Raw genomic sequence first — 22,818 nt, 5'->3', positions numbered from 1 at the left:
TAAGTCAGTGTCAACAAAACCCTACAGTTTCAGACCTACTCCAGTATAGCACATGTACATTTTTTAGGAGCCTCTCAGTACCGTAGAATCCCTTTTACTGCCTTTCAATGCTGCTTTCCTTGGTTGCTCACGTACTTGCTCACAACTCTCACTACATGGGTAATATCTTATCTCATGCAGACCAAAGCATATATGAGTGAACCAATAGCTAAAGAATAAGGAACTCTAGTAATATAGTCATGCTCCTCCTTTGGCTTGGGTGACTAATCCCCGTTAAGTCTGTAGTGACTACTCAAGGGTGTGTCTACTAGTTTGGCCTCGTCCATGCTGAGCACCGTTTTTACATACTTTGCTTAGCACCTTGTGAGAGTCTCAATGTGCCTTGAAATTTGTCTCTAGTCATCCTCATACTAAGGATTTGCTTCGTTGCTCTCACATCCTTTACTGCAAACTACCTTGACAACTGCCTCTTCAGATTATTAATTCCCTCAATGTCGGATCCTACGATAAGCATATCATTCACATACAAAAACAAACTGATATATGAGTTGTGAAATTACCTAACATAGCAGCAATGGTTTGCCCAACATCTGATGTACCCTGAATTGCACATAAAACTGTTAAATATTTTGTACCACTATCTGGGAGCTTATTTCAAGTCATACAAACTCTTCTTTAGTTTGTAAACTAAACTCTCCTTTCCTTGTACTACAAACCTGTGGCGCTCTCGACCCCCACGTGTTATATTTGTGGAGTTCGTGACACCGGGATGATGACCACACGGATCACGCATCCCAAAGACCAGTGCTCAGAGTGTGTACAACATGCAATAAGTGTACAAAAATAATATTCACAACGGAGAAATAAAAAGGTCATTCTTTATTAAGTACCAGAATGTTCAAAAACAGTAAAATAACTTTACAAGAATTATAGAGTTATCCGACAGGAAATAACATAAGGAAAACAAATTCCACAACGCTAAACAATATCTCAGCAACTCAAACTTTCAGCGGAGCAAATCCCTCGGGTTCATACTCGGGCTCTGCGTCAGACCTACGGCACCATAAGACGGAACTGTAGGGTAAAACACCACAATGAGATTATGACATCTCAACAAGTAATTAACCAAAACAACATCCAAGAGATTTAAAACACAATAATATAATCACACATCCCCATACGGACAAATATGCAGAAAAAACAAAACCTCATTCCTTTTTCTCAAAAATACACTTTTACCTACTTATGCCAAAAATCCCATTTTGGCCCAATCATAACCATTATTTTACTATGCATGCACCACGGTCTCCCCTATGGACCGTCCGCATGCCCTGGCTCTCATCGTCACACCACGGGTAACATCCGTGCATAAGACTTCATAACGAGCAATGCTCAGTTCTGGGCCCAGCGCGTACATGGCCAAGCATCCTCTAACCTTGCCAGCCAAAAGGTCACAGAATCGGCTCGAGAGCGTTACCGTCTCGTCCGTTCCTGACGTCGTCCTGCGACAACTCAAGGGACGTCACGTCAGTCTGTTACTCTCCTGAGTGACCAAAGGAGCTCCACCGAGATAATGCCTCATCTCAGCTTGGGGTCGTGATACACACGCACCCACATATTCAGTAACAATTCCAAACAGACAACGTGACTTCACAGCACAATGTATTAAAAATGATAAATATACATTTCAACAGTTTATTGGAATACATTTAAATATCTCATTTACAAATTCTCAATAATTACAAGAATACAGTTTACAACCAACTACACGCGTAATCCCGTCCTTCAATCCGGCCCAAGGCCCAATTCCAACAACCCAATTAACATTCCAACACTTCAAAGGCCCAAGGCCCAATTCCAACAGACCAACAAATCAACAGTTTATAAATGAAAATTATAATAATATTATTATTAAAATTGGAAAATTACATACACACTAAGATGAGAAATTTTCTGAGAGATCACGCGAAAGGAAGTGTTGCTCAAGGTGGCGGCACAACGGAGGTACACGGCAATTCAGTGCCCCAAAAGAGCCCTCAACTCACGGGTTGGCTAAATTACAAGTAGATGGAAAACTCAACTCACTACAGACCAATAATTTAACCAAGAAACCGAGTGAAATTCACAGTTATAGATCCAAACAGAGCTCGGCAAAACTTCACAAGCACACAGATTCATCAACAAAAATTACAGAACAACATTCAAAATACCAAGAGATGCGAAAAGCTTAAGCGAGAGAGAGAAGATGAGGATCTCGGAAGATTTTATTTGAGGAATCCGTGGACTATAAATAGACCGAATGTGGCTGTTTGAGGAGCTGTGTGTCGCTCAGGTAGAAGATGAGCAAAAATGGCAGCATAAGCCGTGGAGGAGAGGAAGGCTAAGGTGCGGACGTGTGGCACGGCAGCTGGACAGCGCAACACGGAGTGCACCACCAGTCAACACAGAGCTACTCACGAAAAACGTGAAAGGTGGTGGTGGCCGTGAGAAGCGGCAGCTCGACAGCAAGCATTTCGGGGTGTCACGCAGAACGATACCGAGAAGTAAAAGGAAGGAGGAGGTGGTGGCTTGCAGGTGAAGTGCATGACTAAGTCAGCACGGTGATGGCAGCAACTGCTGGAAGAAGAAGAATCCAGAAAGAAGAAGAAGAAAGAAGAAGAAGGAAGAAGATGGTGCACGGCGCAAGAGAAAACAATATGGAACCCTAAGATCCTGACCTAAACGGCGCCTTTTGAAATAAAGGGGAGGGCTGGAATGAATCACACGGCTGGGCTTTGCTTCACACGGCTGGGCTTTGCTTCACACGGGCTGGTTCCACACAAACACACGGGTTGGGCCTTCAAGCCATACGAGTTGGGTCAAAACTGAATGGGCTGGGTTTAATTAAAACACACACACACACTCAGCCCAATTAAAAAAAATAAAACACTACAATTAAAATAACACAAATAAAATAACATATATAAATAAATAGTATGGAATTCAAACCCAAAATAAAAACACACCAAAATAAATTTGCAATATCAAAATAAAAAAAATAAAATAACACACTTAAATAAAATATATAATGAATTATAAACACAAGAATTTATGGATCTCACAACCTCCCCCCTTAAAAGAAATTTCGTCCTCGAAATTGGCAAGTTCTTCATTGATTCCAAAACAAGATACAATACAAAGCTCAAAACAAGCTTGAGAAAGAAAACAAACATTCATAACTACCCGAACAAGTAAGGGTAAAACTTCCTCATGTCTGACTCTCTCTCCCACGAGAAATCCTGAGCCAAAGGATCTCCCTATGATACCATAACTAAAGGTATCGTCTTGGATCTCAATTGTTGCTCCTTTCTGTCCAAGATCTGAGTTGGCACAACTCATATGTGAGATCAAGCCGAAGTTGAATGCTTCCTGGGTCAATGAAACGTGGCTCTTGCAGTCCAAAACTCTTCTTCAATGATGACAAGTGGAAAATATCATGAATCTCTCTAAAATATTTTAGCAAGGCAATCCGGTAAGCAACAAGTCCAACCTTCTCCAGAATTTGAAAATGGCCAACATATCTCGGGCTAAGTTTCCCTTTCTTACCAAAACGCTTAACGCCTTTCATTGGAGAAACTTTGAGGTATACCCAATCACCTTCCTCAAATAATAGATCTCTTCTCCTCGTGTCCGAATAGTTTTTCTGACGACTCTGCGCTGCTGCCATCTTGTCTCTTATAACTTGAACCTGATTCCTCATCTCCTGAACAATTTCTGGTCCAAGTAGATTCCCTTCGCCAACTTCATCTCAAAACAAGGGAGATATGCACTTCCTCCCATAAAGAGCTTCATAAAGGGTCATTTGAATAGTCGCTTGAAAACTGTTATTATAAGCAAACTCTATAAGCGACAAATGATTTTCCCAACTTCCCTTAAAATCCAAAACACAAGCTCGCAACATATCCTCAAGGGTCTGAATAGTGCGTTCTGATTGACCATCGATTTGAGGATGATAAGCACTGCTAAATTTCAACTTGGTGCCCAAAGCTGTCTGCAAACTCTTCCAGAAGTGAGACGTGAATTGTGGGTCCCTATCTGACACTATACTCTTGGGCATTCCATGAAGACGCACAATTTCCTTGACATATAATTGAGTCAAACTTCCCAAAGTATCAGTGTTAGAAATAGGTAAGAAATGGGCACTCTTGGTCAACCAATCAATAATTACCCAGATTGAATTCTTCCCACTAGGCGTCCTTGGTAGTTCTATTACAAAGTCCATTGCGATGTCATCCTATTTCCACTCGAGAATAGGGAGTGGTTGAAGATAGCCAGCAGGCCTCTGATGCTCAACTTTAACTTGCCAACAAGTTGTACATTTTGCAATAAACAAAGCAATGTCTCTCTTCATTCTTTCCCACCAAAAACTTTTCTTCAAGTCTTGGTACATCTTTGTACTTCCAGGATGAACGGAATAAAGGGCTGCATGGGCCTCAGCCAAGATTCTTTCTTTAAATTCTGAATCTGTAGGAATCACCCTACGCCTTCAGAATAAAAGAATGTCATCTCTGCTTAGACTGAAATGCGCGGGTCCTTGTGACTTCTTGACTCTTTCTTTAATATCTAATAACTTAGAGTCATTTTCCTGCAGAGTCTTCAACTCCTCAAAATCAAGAACTCGGATATCATGTATTGAAGTCAACATCTCTTCCTGCTGCAAACTCTCAGCAAGAAATCTCCTCATACCAAAAAGAAGAGAGTCTAACCCTGGTGACTCAGTCTTATCAACCGAATAAGACTTCCGACTGAGCGCATCCGCAACCTGATTTGCTTTTCCTGGGTAGTACTTAATCTCACACTGATAATCACTGATTAACTCTAACCATCTCCTTTGTCTCATGTTAAGATTTTTTTGCTAGAAGAGATGTTTGAGACTCTTATGATCAGTGTAGATTTCACAAGTCTCCCCATATAAATAGTACAGCCAAATCTTGAGAGCGAAAACCACAGCTGTTAACTCCAAGTCGTGCATGGGATAATTCTTCTCATGATCTTTCAATAGGCGGGATGCATATGCCACAACTCTTCCCTCCTGCATAAGAACACATCCAGACCAAATTTGGAAGCATCACTAAAAACCACAAACGGCTTATGTGATTCCGGAAGCGCCAGAATAGGTGCTGTAGTTAACATTTTCTTCAACTCCTGAAAACTCTTTTCGCATTTGTCGGACCACACAAACTCCACATTTTTCCTGGTAAGAGTAGTGAGAGGTTCAGACAATCGAGCAAAGCCTTCCACAAACCTGCGATAGTAACCGGCAAGTCCCAAGAAATTCTGAATTTCGTGCACTGTTGAAGGACGTGGCCATGCCAAAACAGCTTTGACTTTACTTAGATCAACTGCTACTCCATCTCGGGACATAACATGACCAAGAAATTTAATCTTCTCCAACCAAAATTCACACTTATTCAGATTTGCATAGAGTTGATGTTCTCTCAACTTACCCAGAACCAAACGAAGGTGACTGGCGTGCTCATCTGGTTCTCGAGAATAGACCAATATATCATCAATAGAAACTATCACAAAGGAATCCAAATAGGGTCGGAATACTCTATTCATCATATCCATAAATGCTGCAGGAGCATTGGCTAATCCAAAAGGCATCACTTTAAACTCATAATGCCCATACCTAGTCCTAAAGGTAGTCTTAGGTATATCCTGATCCTTTATCCTCAACTGATAGTATCCCGACTTTATGTCAATCTTTGAAAAAGTAGTTGCACCTTGGAGTTGATCGAATAAATCATCAATTCGAGGTAGGGGGTACTTATTCTTAATGGTTACCTTATTGAGCTCTCGATAATCTATACACATTCTAAGGGTACCATCCTTCTTCTTAACAAATAGTACAGGTGCTCCCTAGGGTGAATAACTAGGCTGGATAAACCCCTTATCTACCAGTTCCTGCAATTGACTTTTCAACTCTTTTAACTCCGCTGGCGCCATTCGGTAAGGAGCCTTATGAACTGGTGCGGCACCGGATTCTAGATCGATGGCGAACTCCAAATCACGAATAGTGGCAAGCCGGGCAAATCATCCACAAACACATCAGAGAATTCCTTCACAATCGAAATATCTGCTAAAGATTTCTTCTCCGAAAGTACAAACACCACTTGAACGAAGAAGGCATCCGCCCCATTAGCTAAGTCCCTGCTTGCTTGAATGGCAGATATAACTGCAGGTTTCACCTTTATCTTACTTCCTGCAAACTCTAAATAATCTCCTCCAGGTAGTTGGAAACTAACCAATCCATTCCTAAAATAATGTCAAACTCAAGTAATTTAAACATTATCAAATCTGCCTTAAGAGTCATTCCACTAATAACCAAAGGACATCCTAGGGTAACCTTTGAACACCACACAGTCTCTCCATTTGGTAACTTCACTACCAAAGACTGCGATAAAGGTTTAAAGACTAGGTTGCACATCCGTGCAAAAGTGGTAGATATGAACGACTGAGATGCTCCTGAATCAAACAAAGTGCAAGCATAAAAATTATACAGTCGAACTCTACCTAAAGAGATTAAAACTACTGATGAAATCTATAAATCAAATCACACAGTATAGTAATTTGAAATGATTGGATAGAAATCTATACATGTGATGACTCTAGCATTTTGGGTTTCCGAAGCTTCATCATCAACCTCACCTAGGGTCACTGCATACACCCTAGCCTGAACAGTTGGTCTTGGGGTAGTCCTCCCACCACGGTAACCGCCTCGGTTCGCCTGAATCATGGTAGGGCAATTGCGACCAAGATGTCTCATTTGCCCGCATCTGAAACATTGAATCCTAGACAAATGGCACTCGCCTACATGCAACCTATTGCACTTGCCACATACCGGCGCTCGTCCCCCCATTCGTACTCCGGTGGCCATCTGCGGTCGGGCCCCAGTCCTGCTAGTAACCTTAGGTGCAAACCCGGAACTACTTCCTTCCCCGAAACCTCTTCTCTTTTGACCGATTGGAGTAGCAACATGACCAATAAACTCCCACTCTACAATCGTAGCAACCTCCACTAACTGCTGAAAGGTCAGAATTTGCAAACAAGCGACCTGTCTACGAATCTCTCGCCGTAGACCCTCCTGAAACCGCTCGATCCGCATCTCTTCTGTAGCAATTAAATGTGTAGCAAACTTCCCAAGTTCTATAAACTTCCGGGCATACTGCCGACGGTCATCTCCCCTTGCACTAAATTGTTAAACTTTTGTGCCTTTTGTTTCCTCATAGTGTTCAGGAAGAAACGATCATTGAATTCCTTTTTAAAACACAGCCAAGATACCACTGCAATTGATCCTAACTCCATTTCCAAAAGCTCCCGCTTGGTCCCCCACCAAGCAGTCGCATCACCTTGTAGCAGGTAACTTGGGTATAACACTTTATGAGTTTCAGTACACCCACAGATCTCGAATGTCTTTTCGAGATCACTGATCCACCTCCCAGAACGAAGTGGATCCTCTTGTCCAGAAAAAACAGGAATTCTATGAGCTAAAAAGCGTTCATACAGACAACCGTTCTGTTGCTCCCTTTGTGGAGGAAAATTCTGTTGAAGAAATTCTATCATACGAGTTAAGGCTCTAGCCATGGCAAGAATCCCATCAATACGAGACAAATCGTTCTCAGGTTCCGGATGTGGCAGTCCTGATTGGTCCATCTTTCTGATAAAATACGTCTTTTAAAACCCGATATTTAATAAACAAGTTAAAATACGATAAATTTTTCTGGTTTTGCACCTAGATATTTTTTACGGTTTTACCCAGAGCCAGACCGCTCGGATACCACATATGGTGCCCTCGACCCCCACGTGTTATATTTGTAGAGTTCGTGACACCGAGATGATGTCCACACGGATCACGCACCCAAACGACTAGTGCTCAGAGTGTGTACAACATGCAATAAGTATGCAAAAATAATATTCGTAGCGGAGAAATAAAAAAGTCTTTCTTTATTAAGTACCAGAATTGTTCAAAAACAATAAAATAACTTTACAAGAATTATACAGTCATTCGACAGATAAATTAAAGACAGGAAATAACATTAGGAAAACAAATCCCATAACGCTGAACAATATCTTAGCAACTCAAATCTCCGGCGGAGCTAATCCCTCGGGTTCATACTCGGGCTCTGCATCAAACTCTACGGCACCATAAGACGGAATTGTAGGATAAAACACCATAATGAGATTATGACATCTCAGTAAGTAATTAACCAAAACAACATCCAAGAGATTTAAAACACATTAATATAATCACGCATCCCCATACAGATAAATATGTAGAAAAAAACAAAACCTCATTCATTTTTCTCAAAAATACACTTTTAACTACTCACGCCAAAAATCTCATTTTGGCCAAATCATAACCATTATTTTATTATGCATGCACCACGGTCTCCCCTATGGACCGTCCGCATGCCCTGACTCTCATCGTCACACCACGGGTAATGTCCGTACATGAGACTTCATAACGAGCGATGCCCAATTTCGCGCCCAGCGTGTACATGGCGAAGTATCCGCTAACCTCGCCAGCCAAAAGGTCACAAAATCGGTTCGAGAGCGTTACCGTCTCATCCGTTCCAGTCGTCGCCTTGCGACAACTCAAGGGACGTCACGTCAATCTGTTACGCTCCTGAGTGACCAGAGGAGCTCCACCAAGATAATGCCCCATCTCGGCTTGGGGTCGTGATACACGCACCCACATATTCAGTCACAATTCCAAACAGACAACGTGACTTCACAGCACAATTTATTAAAAACGATAAATGTGCATTTCAACAGTTTATTGGAATACATTTAAATATCTCATTTACAAATTCTCAATAATTACAAAAATGCAGTTTACAACTAACTACACGCGTAATCCCGTCCTCCAATCCGGCCCAAGGCCCAATTCCAACAACCCAATTAACATCTCAACATTTTAACGGCCCAAGGCCCAATTCCAACAGACCAACAAATCAACAGTTTACAAATGAAAATTATAACAATATTATTATTAAAACTAAAAAATTACATAAACACGAAGATGAAAAATTTTTTGAAAGATCACGCGAAAGGAAGTGTTGCTCAAGGCAGCGGCACAACGGCGGTACATGGCGGTTCAATGCCCAAAAAGAGCCCTCAACTCACGGGTTGGCTAAATTACAAGTGGATGGAAAACTCAACTCACTACAGACCAATAATTTAACCACGAAACCGAGTGAAATTCACAGTTTTAGAACCAAACAGAGCTCGGCAAAACTTCACAAGCTCACGGATTCATCAACAAAAATTACAGAACAACACTCAAAATATCAAGAGATGCAAAAAGCTTAAGCGAGAGAGAGAAGATGAGAATCTCGGAAGATTTTATTTGAGGAATCCGTGGACTATAAATAGACCGAATGTGGCTGTTTGAGGAGCTGTGTGTCGCTCGGGTAGAAGATGAGCAAAAACAGCAGCATAAGCCGTGGAGGAGAGGAAGGCTAAGGCGCGGACGTGTGGCACGGCAGCTGGACAGCACAACACGGAGTGCACCACCAGTCAACACGAAGCTGCTCACGGTAAAGGTGGAAGGTGGTGGTGGCCGTGAGAAGCGGCAGCTCAACAGTAAGCATTTCGGGGTCTTACGCTGAACGACACCAAGAAGAAAAAGGAAGCAGGAGGTGGTGGCTTGCAGGCGAAGTGCATGACTAAGTCCGCATGGTGATGGTAGCAACTGCTAGAAGAAGAAGAATCCAAGAAGAAGAAGAAGAAGAAGAAGGAAGAAGATGGTGCAGGGTGCAGGAGAAAACAATATGGAACCCTAAGTTCCTGACCGAAACGGCGCCGTTTGAAATAAAGGGGAGGGTTGGAATGAATCACACGGTTGGGCTTTGCTTCACACAGGCTGGTTCCACACAAACACACGGGTTGGGCCTTCAAGCCATACGGGTTGGGTCAAAACCTAACGGGCTGGGTTTAATTAAAACACACACACACACACTCAGCCCAATTAAAAAAAATAAAACACTACAATTAAAATAACACAAATAAAATAACATATATAAATAAATAGTAAGGAATTAAAACCCAAAATAAAAACACACCAAAATAAATTTACAATATCAAAATAAAATAAATAAAATAACACACTTAAATAAAATATATAATGAATTATAAACAAAAGAATTTATGGATCTCACAAAACGCCTCAAGCTAGTGTAGATAGATGTAATCTTCAGTAGCTGCCACTCGCAGTACTAGCCTGATAGTTGTGGTTTTTACCACTAGAGAGAAAATCTCAAAGTAGTCAATGCCCTTTCTCTGCTAAAATCCTTTTACAATAAGTCTAGCTTTGTACCTCTTGAAGCCATTGTGCTCAGTCTTCAACTGAGACACCCACTTGTTGTGTAACCTTCTCTTCCCTACTGGAAGTTCTGTTAGCTCCCATGTCTGATTCCTAATGGGTTCTCCATCTCATCCTTCGTGGCTGACTCTCATTTGTTTGAATTTTAATCTTTCAAGGTTTCCTGATAACTTTGCGGTTAACCACCATCTGTTAGCAGAATGTAGTTCAAGGTGGGCGAAAACTGTTGCGAGGGTCTGATGGTCCTGGTGGACCTGTGACCAACAACTGTAGGAGTGGATGGCGCTGGATCAAACTGCAGAACAATAGGAATGGGCACACTGGAACCATTCTCCCCGTCACTCACACCTTTGATCTATACTGTAACCTTAGGTAGCTCATCACAAACTCAGACTCCTGAGGATGTGCATTTGCCGTTGTATTGGACTTATCCTTGTACATGAATTTCTCATTAAAAATCAAGTTCAACTCTACTTATCCCAAAAGCAATAGCCAAACGACGTCCATAGTCAATGAAATAACACTTTCTTGATTTGGCATCATATGAGTACCATAAATCAACATGAACGTAAGAAACACAACCAAAAGTTCTAAGATGAGAGACTTTCACCTCTTTTTTGCTCCAAATCTCCTCAGGTAGTCTACACTCCAACGGAACCAATGGACCCCAATTAATCAGGTAAATGGCAGTGCTAAATGCATTTGCCCAAATATGTCGGTGGTAACTAGTCTGCAACTTCATGTCCTAGCACCCTCATTGATGGTCCTGTTCATGGGCTCAGCAATACTATTCTACTGTGGGGTCTATGAATGGTCTTCTCCATTATGATATCGTTCACTACACAGTACTCCTAGAACCCTCTACCAATATATTCTCCACCATTGTCAGGCCTAAAGCATTTTAGGTTCAAGTGTGTCTCTATCTCAACCAAGGATTTCCATGTCAAAAGTCATGGTCCATTGCTTGGTCGATTTGGACACACGTCGGTTGAAAAGATAGCAGAATAGAGGAAGTAAGCTAATAATAGGGTCAACTATGTAAAATAGGCACAAAAAGTAGACTAGCATTTAAGTATGTCCATCAATTTATAGGCCTAGTGTCAGTAACAAGTACAATTTTTCATGTCCAATTAGATATTTGAACAAATCTTAAGGTCTAAGATCAATAAGCTTTGCATCATATATATCCATGTCCAATTAGATATTTAAACAAATCTTAAGGTCTAAGATCAATAAGCATTGCATCATATATATCAATTGACGATAATGTCCAACAAATAAGTTTTTTCTTATGATCATATAATTCTATAAAAATTTGAAAAATTGGCAATTTCGTTAGCAAGCTTGCAAGAAAAACGCAAAACTGAATGCAAAACTCGCTCTTTTATAAGTATAGATGTATTATAGTTCATAGTAGATCCATCCACCCACTCATGCATACAAATTTATAACATACACAAGGTTTTAAGCACTTTTGTTCCTATTGAGAGACCACATTGGGGGTGTAATAGGTTTGGTCCAATCGGTTTTGGAGGAGGATTTTGAATCGGATTGAATTTTTTGGTCCACCAAAAGTTTGGACCTGACCGGTTTGGTTTGGTCTGGTCGGTATTATAGTGAGTTTTGGTCCGGGTCCTTTTTTCTTTTTCGTTTTTCAAGATTTTAACAAAAAAAAAATGTATAAAATAAAAAATAATAATTAAGTGAATGATTTAGTCTATTGTGCATCCGGATCCGGATCCGGATATCCGGGAAGATCCGGATCAGGATCAGGCTTTTAAAAAACGGGCGGATATCCGCCCGGATAAACCGGATTAAAACCCGGGCGGATATCCGGATTTCAACCTGGATATCCGGTTTCAAACCGGAAATCCGGATTTTTTACTTTTTTTTTTTTTGGTTTTCTTAAATAAGTTTTTACCATTTTTAAAATGCTTTTTTTTAAAAAAAAATTCAACACTTTTTAAAAGGCTTTTTTTTAACCGGATTTGGACGATATCCAGATTTTAAACAAAAAAAAAAATATGTTTTTACAAATTTTAAAATGCCTTTTTTAAGAAAAACTTTCTAACACTTTTTAAAAGGCTTTTATGTTTATTATTTTTTATAGGCATTTTTTTATATAATGAATATTTTTATAGGCATTTTTTAAACTTTTTTATTGCCTATTCACTACATACTTTTGTACTTTATATTGTTGCTTACATCGTATTGCAAAACATCAACTTTACAAGGAACAAATAGTGAAAAATTCAAAAGCAGTAGCAAAGAACTGTGAAAGAACATTTGAAGTCCAGCCCCCTATCCTCTTCATTGTGAGCTGTGGGAAACAAAGAACTAGAAATCAAGAATTTAGTAAAAAAATCATATCCCAACTGATATGCATATTACAAAGATTATCAAGAAATAGAAAGGATAGAATAAACAACCAAAAAGAGATTCAAATCATTCGCTATCTGAACGAGTCCGATATGCAAGAGATCTACAAGAACTTCAAAACCAAGACACAAACATTTTGCACAAACCAAATCTATAGGTATGGTAGTTCTTGGGGTGGTGTTGGTGCTCTGTATCTGTAGAATTGAGCTTTTGGTTTGGAGTTACTTTTGTAGAACAGCCTTGCAAATATCACTAAGAAACACAAGGGATTCCTTGCTTTCTTTTGCCTGAAAGATGGTCTACAGAGCTTGTATAGCAATCAATCCATACTAGTGTTTCCCTGTGAGAAAGTACAAGCATACCTACATGACTAAAGGAACCCTCTCAAAGATTTTAGTAATTAATAGTCGAGTAAGGTGTTCTAATTCTTTTTGACTTCATCACTAATGATTCTTGCAATTCTTCTTTTTGGATGTTTTTTAATTGCAGGTATGGTAGTTTTTTCAAGTCCCACATAAAACGTTCAAATCTGGAATGGCAACTAAGATTCACAAACCAAATGGATATGGACCAAAACAAAAACGAAAACCCAGATCTAATCTATCCATATCTACCTTTAAAAAGCGAGAGATGCTCAAATGGATATGGACTCAAACAAAAATGTAAACCCAGATCTAATCTAAACCAAATCTATACTACGAAATTTCAAAAACCCCATAAAACGTTCAAATCTGGAATGGCAACCAAGATTCACAAATCAAATGGATATGGACTCAAACAAAAACGAAAACCCATATCTAATCTATCCATATCTACCTTTAAAAAGTGAGAGATACCCAGATCTAGGAGAAGCTGCACTGTGAGAGAGTGAGTGATGGGTTTCGTTGAGGGATGCTAGGGTTTTCAGGGAGAGAGTGAGAGAAAGAAAGTGAAGATTGAGAGAGGCAAAGTTAGGTTTTCGGGCTTAGGGGAAGTTGGATTTCCGTAGTGTTTTTCAGGAAGGAACAAAGCTACACAGATGGATAAAAATGGAGAGTTCAAGTTGAGAGAGAAGAATATACCGTAGGCAAACGACGCTAAGAGAGAGATGGGCAAACGGCGAACGGCAGTCCTCGCGGTGACGGCTAGGGTTTCTAATTTTCAGAAGTTGGAACTTGAGAGAGAGAGAGAGAGAGAGAGTTGTTTGCCGAGTGTCGATCGAGTGAAATATCAAAAGTTGAAATGAGAGAGAGGAGCAAAACGTTGGCGTTTTAAAATATTAACAATGTAAGAGAAACCGGTTACGGATATCCGGTTTAAAAACCGAATCCGTAACTGGATCCGGGCGGGTATAATATTTTTCTACATGCTCGGATGACCCGGATTTTTGGGTTTCGGACCGGACCGGGAAAAAATCCGGCCCGGTTCTACACCCCTAAGTCTAAGTATATATTTAACTAATTTAGTATTTTAATTAAGTAAAATAAAGTAATAATGTTAATAGTATGTGTATTTTTAATACCCTATTATAAAATTCTTAACCTTTAATATTTTATATAATCTAAGGATAAATAATTATGTTAGAAGAAAATTACATAACTGATTATAATTAGTTAGAAGCAAATTACATAACTAATTATTTTTAATTTATATATCTACTCTAAAAAAATTATAAAATATCACGTAAAAGATTATTTAATATTTTATATAATAAATTCGGTTGGTTGGTCCGGGATGAAAAAATCCCACCCCGAGACTAGACCAAAAACCAAAATTTTTTACTTTCTTGAACTGAGACCGGCTGGTTTGGTTGGTTTTTACGGTCTGGACCAAAATTCTAACACTCCTAGACCTTATCTAACTCCTAGTCATTTAAGTTGAAATATCTAGTTGTTCACCTAAACAATGCATGTGAATAATTAAAGTATAACAGTTAAAAGGTGAGGAAATCAATGGGTAAATAACGATGGCCAATAACTACTATAAGGTAAATAGTCTATTTTTATTTATTGAAAAAGTAATAATATATTGATAGAAGAATTAAGAGTAGGAAAGGCAAAGAGACAAGTAATGGAAAATCAAATAACCATGATAGGACAAGAAGACTTATAGCCAAGTGGGTTTATTGTTGTAATAAAGTCGAGTGACTTTTTCGTATTCTATTCAGCCATCTTCCAACCTTACTTTAATGCATGAGTCTGTTTTATGCGAGGAAGCATGTCATGAAGTTTTGAGTAAACTCAATTGTCGAAAAATTTATGTTTTTCATAAGCAAATCCATGTCTATCATACATAAACGTCATGTTTATTGTCTTGCATACTTAATATATTGTTGGTAGCATAGAAGCTTTATTTGTTGAGAACTTTTATAAATCTCACTGTGATAATCCCAACTATCATCCCTTTGAAATGGTGGATGATGTGACAGGAGTGGAGGAACAGTGGGTGACCCTCTGAACGAGGTCAAATAGGCCGAGAAGGAGCCTTGGAGAGATGAGAGAAATGATTCTTTAGTTTTTTTTTTTTTTTTTTTTGTATTATTTTGAGCTGATAGCAAAGCTACGCAAGCGACATTTAGATTAGATTTATATTTATTTGTAACTAAAGAGTTACAACTTCAGTACTGTGTTTATTTTTACCGACTGGTTGGAACTATGATATGACTTTAGTTAGGTGATTATGAAAGGAAAGTAAATAGTCCCTCCTTCAATCTCGACTACGGTAGGACCAGACAATAATGACATAAAGGTTCCCCTGCTCATAGAGTTCTTGTTTTGGGATTAGCATTTTGGTACAATGTAAGATGTTTCAAAAAAATATCCCTTGCGTTTACTACATCTTGTTAGAAGCATGTTATGTGTCATTGCATTCTTAACTATTATGAACAAGGATATGTAATATTGGGTTGCATGTTCGAACATTTCAAGCTCCGTCAAATCTCAAGCGGAGTTTAGGGGCATCACAGGGTGGTATTAGAGCAATTACGTCTTTGGGTAAATCCACAAGTCACTTAGGATTCAGTACCAGAATCTAAGTATGAATTATTAGCATATTTAAGCTTGTATTTGAGATATTTAGGCTTGAATTTAAGATGTTTAGGATTGAATGAAACTAAAGTGTTGAAGTAGGAAAGCATAACAGCATTGGCCACAGAACAGAGGCGACATGACTAAGTCATCCTAATCATGGAACAGGAACGGAAGTCACGAATTGAGGAAGGTAACAGTTTCAGATCACTCAGAAAAGTTAAGATTTTAGAATTGGAGACTCTAAGAAAAGTTCCTGTTAGGATACGAATTATTAAGTTCCATAGGCTTAGTATATAAGTTTAATCATATCTAAAGTTTTGGGTCTACAACTATTGGAAAGGAAGCCTTGATTGAATCTGCAATATTGATTGGGAGACATTAGAAGACGAAGTTTTACGATATTTGAAGGTAGCAAATCTGCTAACTTTCAATGATGATCGTATTTTATATTAAGTTATAAATTGAGCGCTATTTTGGAATATGATTGAGATCAGATTCAAGGTTTTAGGTTGTGAAACTTTAGGGAATTATTCTATCAAATGTATGAATAAAGGTACAACTAGCTATAAGGAATAACTTGTTTATTCAACAGAGTAGGATGTATCAAGCTAAGATGGGAATACTAGTATTTTTGTATATGTTTGAATTGTGGAAGTGATGAATTGGATTCTTAGTATGACACATGTGAGCCTGTGTCTCAAAACGAAACACATACACGGGAAAGGCTATCCAAAAACCAGGTTGGAGGCTATAACCAGGAGGAACATGATCCTCCTATGGATGAAAGAAGTGCCATGACTGAGGCTATTCATCTGCTAACGGACGTACTAAGACAACAACTACAACAGTAAGTGTAGGGGCATAAACCCAAAGCCAGAGGTTGTCCCTATGAGAAGTTTATAGTATACTGTTACCTGAGCTTCATGGGCAATGAAGGGCCTATGAGGGCATACAAATGAATGATTAATTTGGTTCGACCATTCGATATATGCGGGTGTACGAAAGGCATCACCTTGGATACCTATTCCAAGGTGATGCCGGTATTTGATGGGATGTCAGACGACAACTGTTGACAAGGGAACTGGGAATTCTAGCTACCTTGACCTGGGGAAGGTTTAAGGAAGAGTTCGATAGCCGATTTTTCCCATAATCGGTTAAGCAATAGAAGGCCCAAGAGTTCACATCACTAGTACAAGGAAACATAACGGCCGAGCAGTACATAACCCGATTTATGGAATTAGGGAGGTTTGCTCCTCATCTGATTTCCATAGAGAGAATGCAAGCCCAAAAGTTTCAAAGGGGCTTGCAGCCAGGTAGACTGCTTCCGAATTGATAACTATCAAGAGATGGTCAACGTTGCAGCAATAGCAAAGGCTGAACAGAGGGAAGTGATTGTCCAAATCAACTCTTAGAGGAAGAGAGCTTCTACGTATGTGGTTGAGGAAATTTTGGGAAAGAATAGAGTATTTATGGAGCAAACAAAGGAAGAGGCATCGTAATCGGGAGATAAATGCAGAAATGGTAAATACCATGAAGGCAAGTACAGACTCGATTTCAGGACCTACTTCTAGTGTGGCCGATCAGGTCATATGATCAAAGGCTGCCCCATCATTGCTTTGAGGAAGGGAGTTTCCCCCAATGGAGATTACAAACTAAAGCCACGACCTCAAGTACCCGCTCGAGTGTACACGATCACTCCTAGAGATGTAGATGCGGACGTTCCAAAAATTGAAGAAGTCGACATCGTCATTGGTATTTTTCTAAGACTTATGTATCGTTTAGCTTAGCTAAGATTAGTTTAACTACAATTAGTAGTAGTACTGCTTTATGGTTAACATTAGGCAATGTCAAGCCATTAAGGTTTACGACTTGTACAATGTTTAATTTAAGCGCATCACTATTCTAGTGTATGTAGCGTCGCTCAAGTATTCAATTCGTAAACCGAATTGTTACCCAAAAGGGAAGAGAAACAATTCTCTTTATGAGTACTGTTTCTTGTAACCGTGTAAATATAGAATACCCTTTAGAAGTAAGAGGAAAGACATTGAAAGTCGATAAATGGTGTTTTGCTTGATGGAGTTTGTTTTGATTTTGAGTGTGAACAAACAGAATGAACTATACAACTAAGAGTATGCGATTGAGTTTCTGTCTAGAAAATAAAGTCTTGGTCATGAGGTTTTGCAGGAACGGTAGGAATAGGTCCTTTTGATTAGGATTAGGATTAAGGACAGCTCATGACAGATAGAAGAGCTATGTCAACCGCATGAGAGAGTGCCTTAAGTTAAATTAGTGACTGAACGCCTATCAAGGTACCACCTACAAAGATGAATGATTCGTTTTTGTTAATAAGAGGTAAACTAGTCCAAAATAGATAGGATTGTTTGAGGTAGTAGAGAAAGTGGATTTAGTTACGTATGGACAAAATTTTATAACTGAACTCCAAGGACACATGACATGTATCACGTGTGTTTTTCTAAGGAAGGAAGAGTTTTGCGAGACTAGCCACTTGAAGTTTTAGATTTAGAGAGTATATCGGGACGACCTTAAGGAAGGATTCTAATACAAATTGTTGATTGGAGAGAGAGAGAGAGAGAGGAACTACTATTTCTCATTGGTGAAAATAGAAAAATTCTACTTATCATCCCTTACATCACACACCACACATGATTTTTTATCTTTTTTTTTTTTCCCCCTAGCAAGTATATGGTGTACGGATGATGAGTAGAAGAACTCAATTAGTTTAACAGGAATAAAACTAAAAAAATAAAAAAAAATAAAAAGTGTGGTGTATGGTGTGTAGGATAATGAGTAACAAGGCTTGTAAAAATATATGTGGTGCATGACTCAACAGACAATAAGGAAATTAGTGGCTTCACATAGGAAAGGATTCAGTGTCATAGACTATTAGCCTAGAACAAACTTAGTTTGGGTGTTAGCCATGTGAGTATCTTCTTCTTTTGGTTATGTTAGTTATTTTGTACACACGCTTAGATTTCAAGGAAGAAATCTTCTTTATAGAATGGGAGGATGTAATGACCAGAGATAAATTCGATGAAAATAATTTCTCTAGGCCTTAGAGATACCATGAAATAATTTCGAGCGATCGTTTAGGTTTTAGTCCATTAATGTAATCGGATTATGATCCGCTACAAAGATGCATTTGACTGGTAGATTTATTTAAGGCACTTAGGAGGATAATGTGGTGAAACAAATTACACCAATAGACTCGTATAATATTTATGATTTTATGGTGCAATAAAAAGTTTCAAGTTTTTTGGGTGAATAGTAGACCCTCGGGAGACCGCCGCGTGGCACCTGGTCCAAATAGTTGTTAAATTACCATGTAGGATGTCCAAATCAGCCTAGAATCACTATAAAATCTTTTTGGACACATGGCACTGCCACAACCCTCCATTTGGAAATCCACCTTATACTTGTCAAAAGGAGTGCAAATCAAGGTTTAAAAATCATTCTGTTCCAGTCGGAATGGTCGGAATTTTCAATGCTGAAATAGTAACTGGCACGAATGAGGGGGTTGTTTTGTCTCGAGTTAAATTCCGGCCATTTAGGCCAGTTCTGGTCCATTCCAACCAGATTTCGATATCCCGGCCTGAATTTATGTTTCGGTTCGAAATGTATTTTCATGGCATTTTGGTAAATATTTTGAGAAGTGAGGGACGTATTGGTAATTCCTATTCCTTGTCGACCTCTCTCATTCTCCCCCCCCCCCCCCCCTTTCCAAGATTATCAAATCCCTAATGTACAATCTCCAAACTCTCTATCTCAAGGAGGAATCAAAGAATAGAACCCACAAAGCATACAAGTTGTAATAAGAAAGGGATTTGAGGCAAAGAGATATTTTAGGTCAGATTAGATAATTACCCATGTTGATTGTGAGAGAGTGCTTTGGCTTCTGGGACTCGGAGAGTTGGCACTACACACAGGTAAAATTTAATGGAAATCTAAGGTTAGGGTTTGGGAAGAAATAATATTGGGGAAGCTTGTGTGATCTGGGCTGGGCTTTTAAGGGCATACCACAGTTTGTTGAAGCCACACTTCTATTCTTCAAACCCACATGTGTTGTTGGGAGTTTGGGACCTTGCCTTGAAAATACTTATAAATACAAACTATAATAATTAGTGTTGATGGGTTTTTCTGTTGGTTGGAAAAATATATATATAAACACAAAATATAATTGCACTTTTGCTATGTGATTGTGATAAAAATATTTTGATTACCGTTTTGTACTTTGATCCTTATTATCTTTTGGATGAAGATGAGTGATTATCTTTTTAACAGTTGGATTGAGAACTCAAGTATTATTGAGTTTTTCAAATATATATCTTTTTAAGACTTGTATTCATGTTATTTTGGAATATAGTTTTTCTATATCTATATATAATTATTTATATATATATAATTTATTCATATAACAAATATCTCAAAACGGTAAACCGAAATGGACCGGTACCGAAATATTCCTTTCTTGTACGTCAACCGGAATGGTCATTGGAACGGAATTAAAAACTTTAGTACAAATGTGTAAGGTGAATGGAGTGAAAATCAATCAAGTAAACAGGCCTTCTTACAGATTTCACTATTCCATCCACTCTAGTATTCTTTCGCTATCCACAAAGAGGGTTTTAATCCTAATGAAACTCCAAAACTGGTGGTGAAGGCCAAAACCCTAAATCCCTAGTGTAACTGAAACCCTAAATGGTTCCCAAACCCTAAATGCCACTAGATTTGACTATGTGTTTCCCTCTTGGTTTAAACTACTTCCACAAGCAACCAACCACTCAAGTACAAGCTCTTACACCCTCATCCACTCCCTACACCATGGTATTTTCATTTGACCAAAACAATTGCATGTGGACTTGAAACCCTAAGTGAAAGCCTCACTATACCCTAAATGAGCAAACCAGATTGGGTGAATTATGTTCCAGACCCTTTTCTCCCTTAGCTTCTCCCACAAGTTTTCTCCCATGGAATGACCACTCAATGGTCTCAAATGTTTACCCTATGACAACCCAAATAATGGTCATCACACCTGAGCAAGCCACCCACTCCCATAACCACTCACGGTCAAGCTTCAAGTCTCACCCACCATAGATTTGTCATGCCTCCCACCCATTCCAAGCCAACGCTCACCTCATCCCCTTTAGTCCCATGCCCTCCCTTCATTTCCCACACTTTCTTTTTCTTGGGAGCAAATTGAGTGGGGTTTTGAGAGAGAGTTTGGTGCTAAATGTTTTCCTTGGACATTCAAGCTTGTGATTACTTCTTTCTAACTCTAACCTCTTGTTTATTTTATTAAGCTTTGAGTCTTAGATTATTAGAAGAGTGTTGGTTTTTTTTTTTTTTTTTGGGATGTTTGAAGGTTGGATGTTGGTGTTTTGGTGGTATGGTGCTCTATTTGGAGTTTATTGTTAAGGTTTGGAAGTTTGTGATGCTTTATTGAAAAAGTATTGTAAATTTTGGCGCTATGGGGTATTTCTATGACTTTTATGCAAGTTCAAGGTTTGGTTTAGAGCATATTAGGTTTTAATAAAATGGTTTTGCATGATCTACAAAGTGTTAGAGCCGAATCCTCCAACAGGTGTTTTGTTTGGTTTAGTGTGTCTTTTAGCCTTAGGATCTTGAATTTATGGTTTTTGTTTTATAAACTCGTGTTCTTAAAACTATGATTTATGGATTAAGTTGGGTTTCAAAAGCTGTATGACTAAGGTTTTTTTGGGATTTTTTATAAACAAGCAAAGAGTATATTCTTATGCTAAGTCTAGAGGCTCTCAGGTTTATGGATGTTTTGGTGTGATTATTTGCTATGTTGGATATGATGATTAGATCAAGCTAGAACTTGGATGGGAGGTATATGGATGTGTTGTCTCAAGATTTTATGCATGTAAATTAATGATTTAGTCTCTATGTTCAATGTCATGCATGCTAAGTTTCGGTTTCCATGTTTTTCTATGCTAGCCGATTATCATTGATGTATAAAGTTTATTTTTGTTGTTATTCAAGCATGTTATCAACTATGTTGGATGATGAAAATTTTAGAAGTGAGATTTGTGGACTTTTTTGTTAAGATATAAAATAAATAATAAAATCTACCTCTTCCCATCAATTCTTTAATAGGTGGCCCAACACGTGAAATATTTAATTAAATGGTGTAGAGTGTAGAGTCAGAGTTTAAACCCAAAACTTGTACTCTGATACCATGATAGAAAATAAAATATAATAAAAAAGAAGATTGAAAAGAGAGGGAAAAAGACTTTGAGGGCTACATTTTTGCTTTCTCAATTGTTGCTAAATACAAGGCATACATCTCTATTTATAGGAAAATTATAATGATATAAGATCAAATAAATATCTTAAATATCATGAAAATAAAATCAAGATAAAATCAAGTAAATTATTTATTTGATATTATCTTCAGCATTTTGGAGTCCTTGCGTTAAAATGCAAGTGGTAGACCAAAAACACCAAGATTAGATTCGGTAATCTTGATGTTTTGGTTGGTTCCTTGAAATGGTGAGTTTATGGTTTTGATAAATGCTTGATATTAGAACCAGTGATTTGATATTTATGAGTTGTTAATTTCGGGTCTAAGCATGATGATGTGGTTAATGGCCAAGTAGCAAGCAAACATCATTTTTAGCCTAAGTATGGTTTGGCCTAGAGGAGTTCTTATAGTAGGGATGAGTTTTTATAAATTCTAAGCCCATAAATGGTCTTAGTATTAAATTTACATGAGGTATATAAATTTTGGTAAGTTTTAGGGCTCATTTGCAATTTTCACAAGTTTAGGGGCTAATTTGTAATTTCACGATAACTAAGGGGTAATTTTGCAAATTAAGCCCAAAGTTAGTAAGTTTTGTTTTTATGAGGATTAAGTGAGAATTTCTAATATTAGAACTTCTCTCATTGTAGCCTACGCTATGCTTACTTTAAGCACGGATTTCTATAAGTTAGTTTCTAACTTGTAGTATATTTATGTATGCGGAATGGTAAGATTCATATAATAAATTTATGTTTGAGTTTAGGCCTTGTGATTTGATATGTCTA

The 22,818-nt window shown here is 38.4% G+C and overlaps 1 long non-coding RNA gene across 1 annotated transcript; it reads left to right on the top strand.

Annotated features, from left to right (window-relative positions):
• The first annotated feature begins 413 nt into the window (after nucleotides 1-413).
• On the top strand, nucleotides 414-21,304 carry LOC121247844. The gene is made up of 3 exons (XR_005937295.1): nucleotides 414-425; nucleotides 11,471-11,476; nucleotides 21,176-21,304. It is a non-coding gene; the product is annotated as an uncharacterized LOC121247844 (long non-coding RNA).
• Nucleotides 21,305-22,818: the final 1,514 nt, after the last annotated feature.

The sequence above is a fragment of the Juglans microcarpa x Juglans regia genome, chromosome 1S (genome assembly GCF_004785595.1).
Source record: "Juglans microcarpa x Juglans regia isolate MS1-56 chromosome 1S, Jm3101_v1.0, whole genome shotgun sequence".
In the NCBI taxonomy this organism is placed as follows: domain Eukaryota; kingdom Viridiplantae; phylum Streptophyta; class Magnoliopsida; order Fagales; family Juglandaceae; genus Juglans; species Juglans microcarpa x Juglans regia.
The sequence above is the reverse complement of the archived record's forward strand: the minus strand, read 5'-3'. Positions and strand labels throughout refer to the sequence as shown.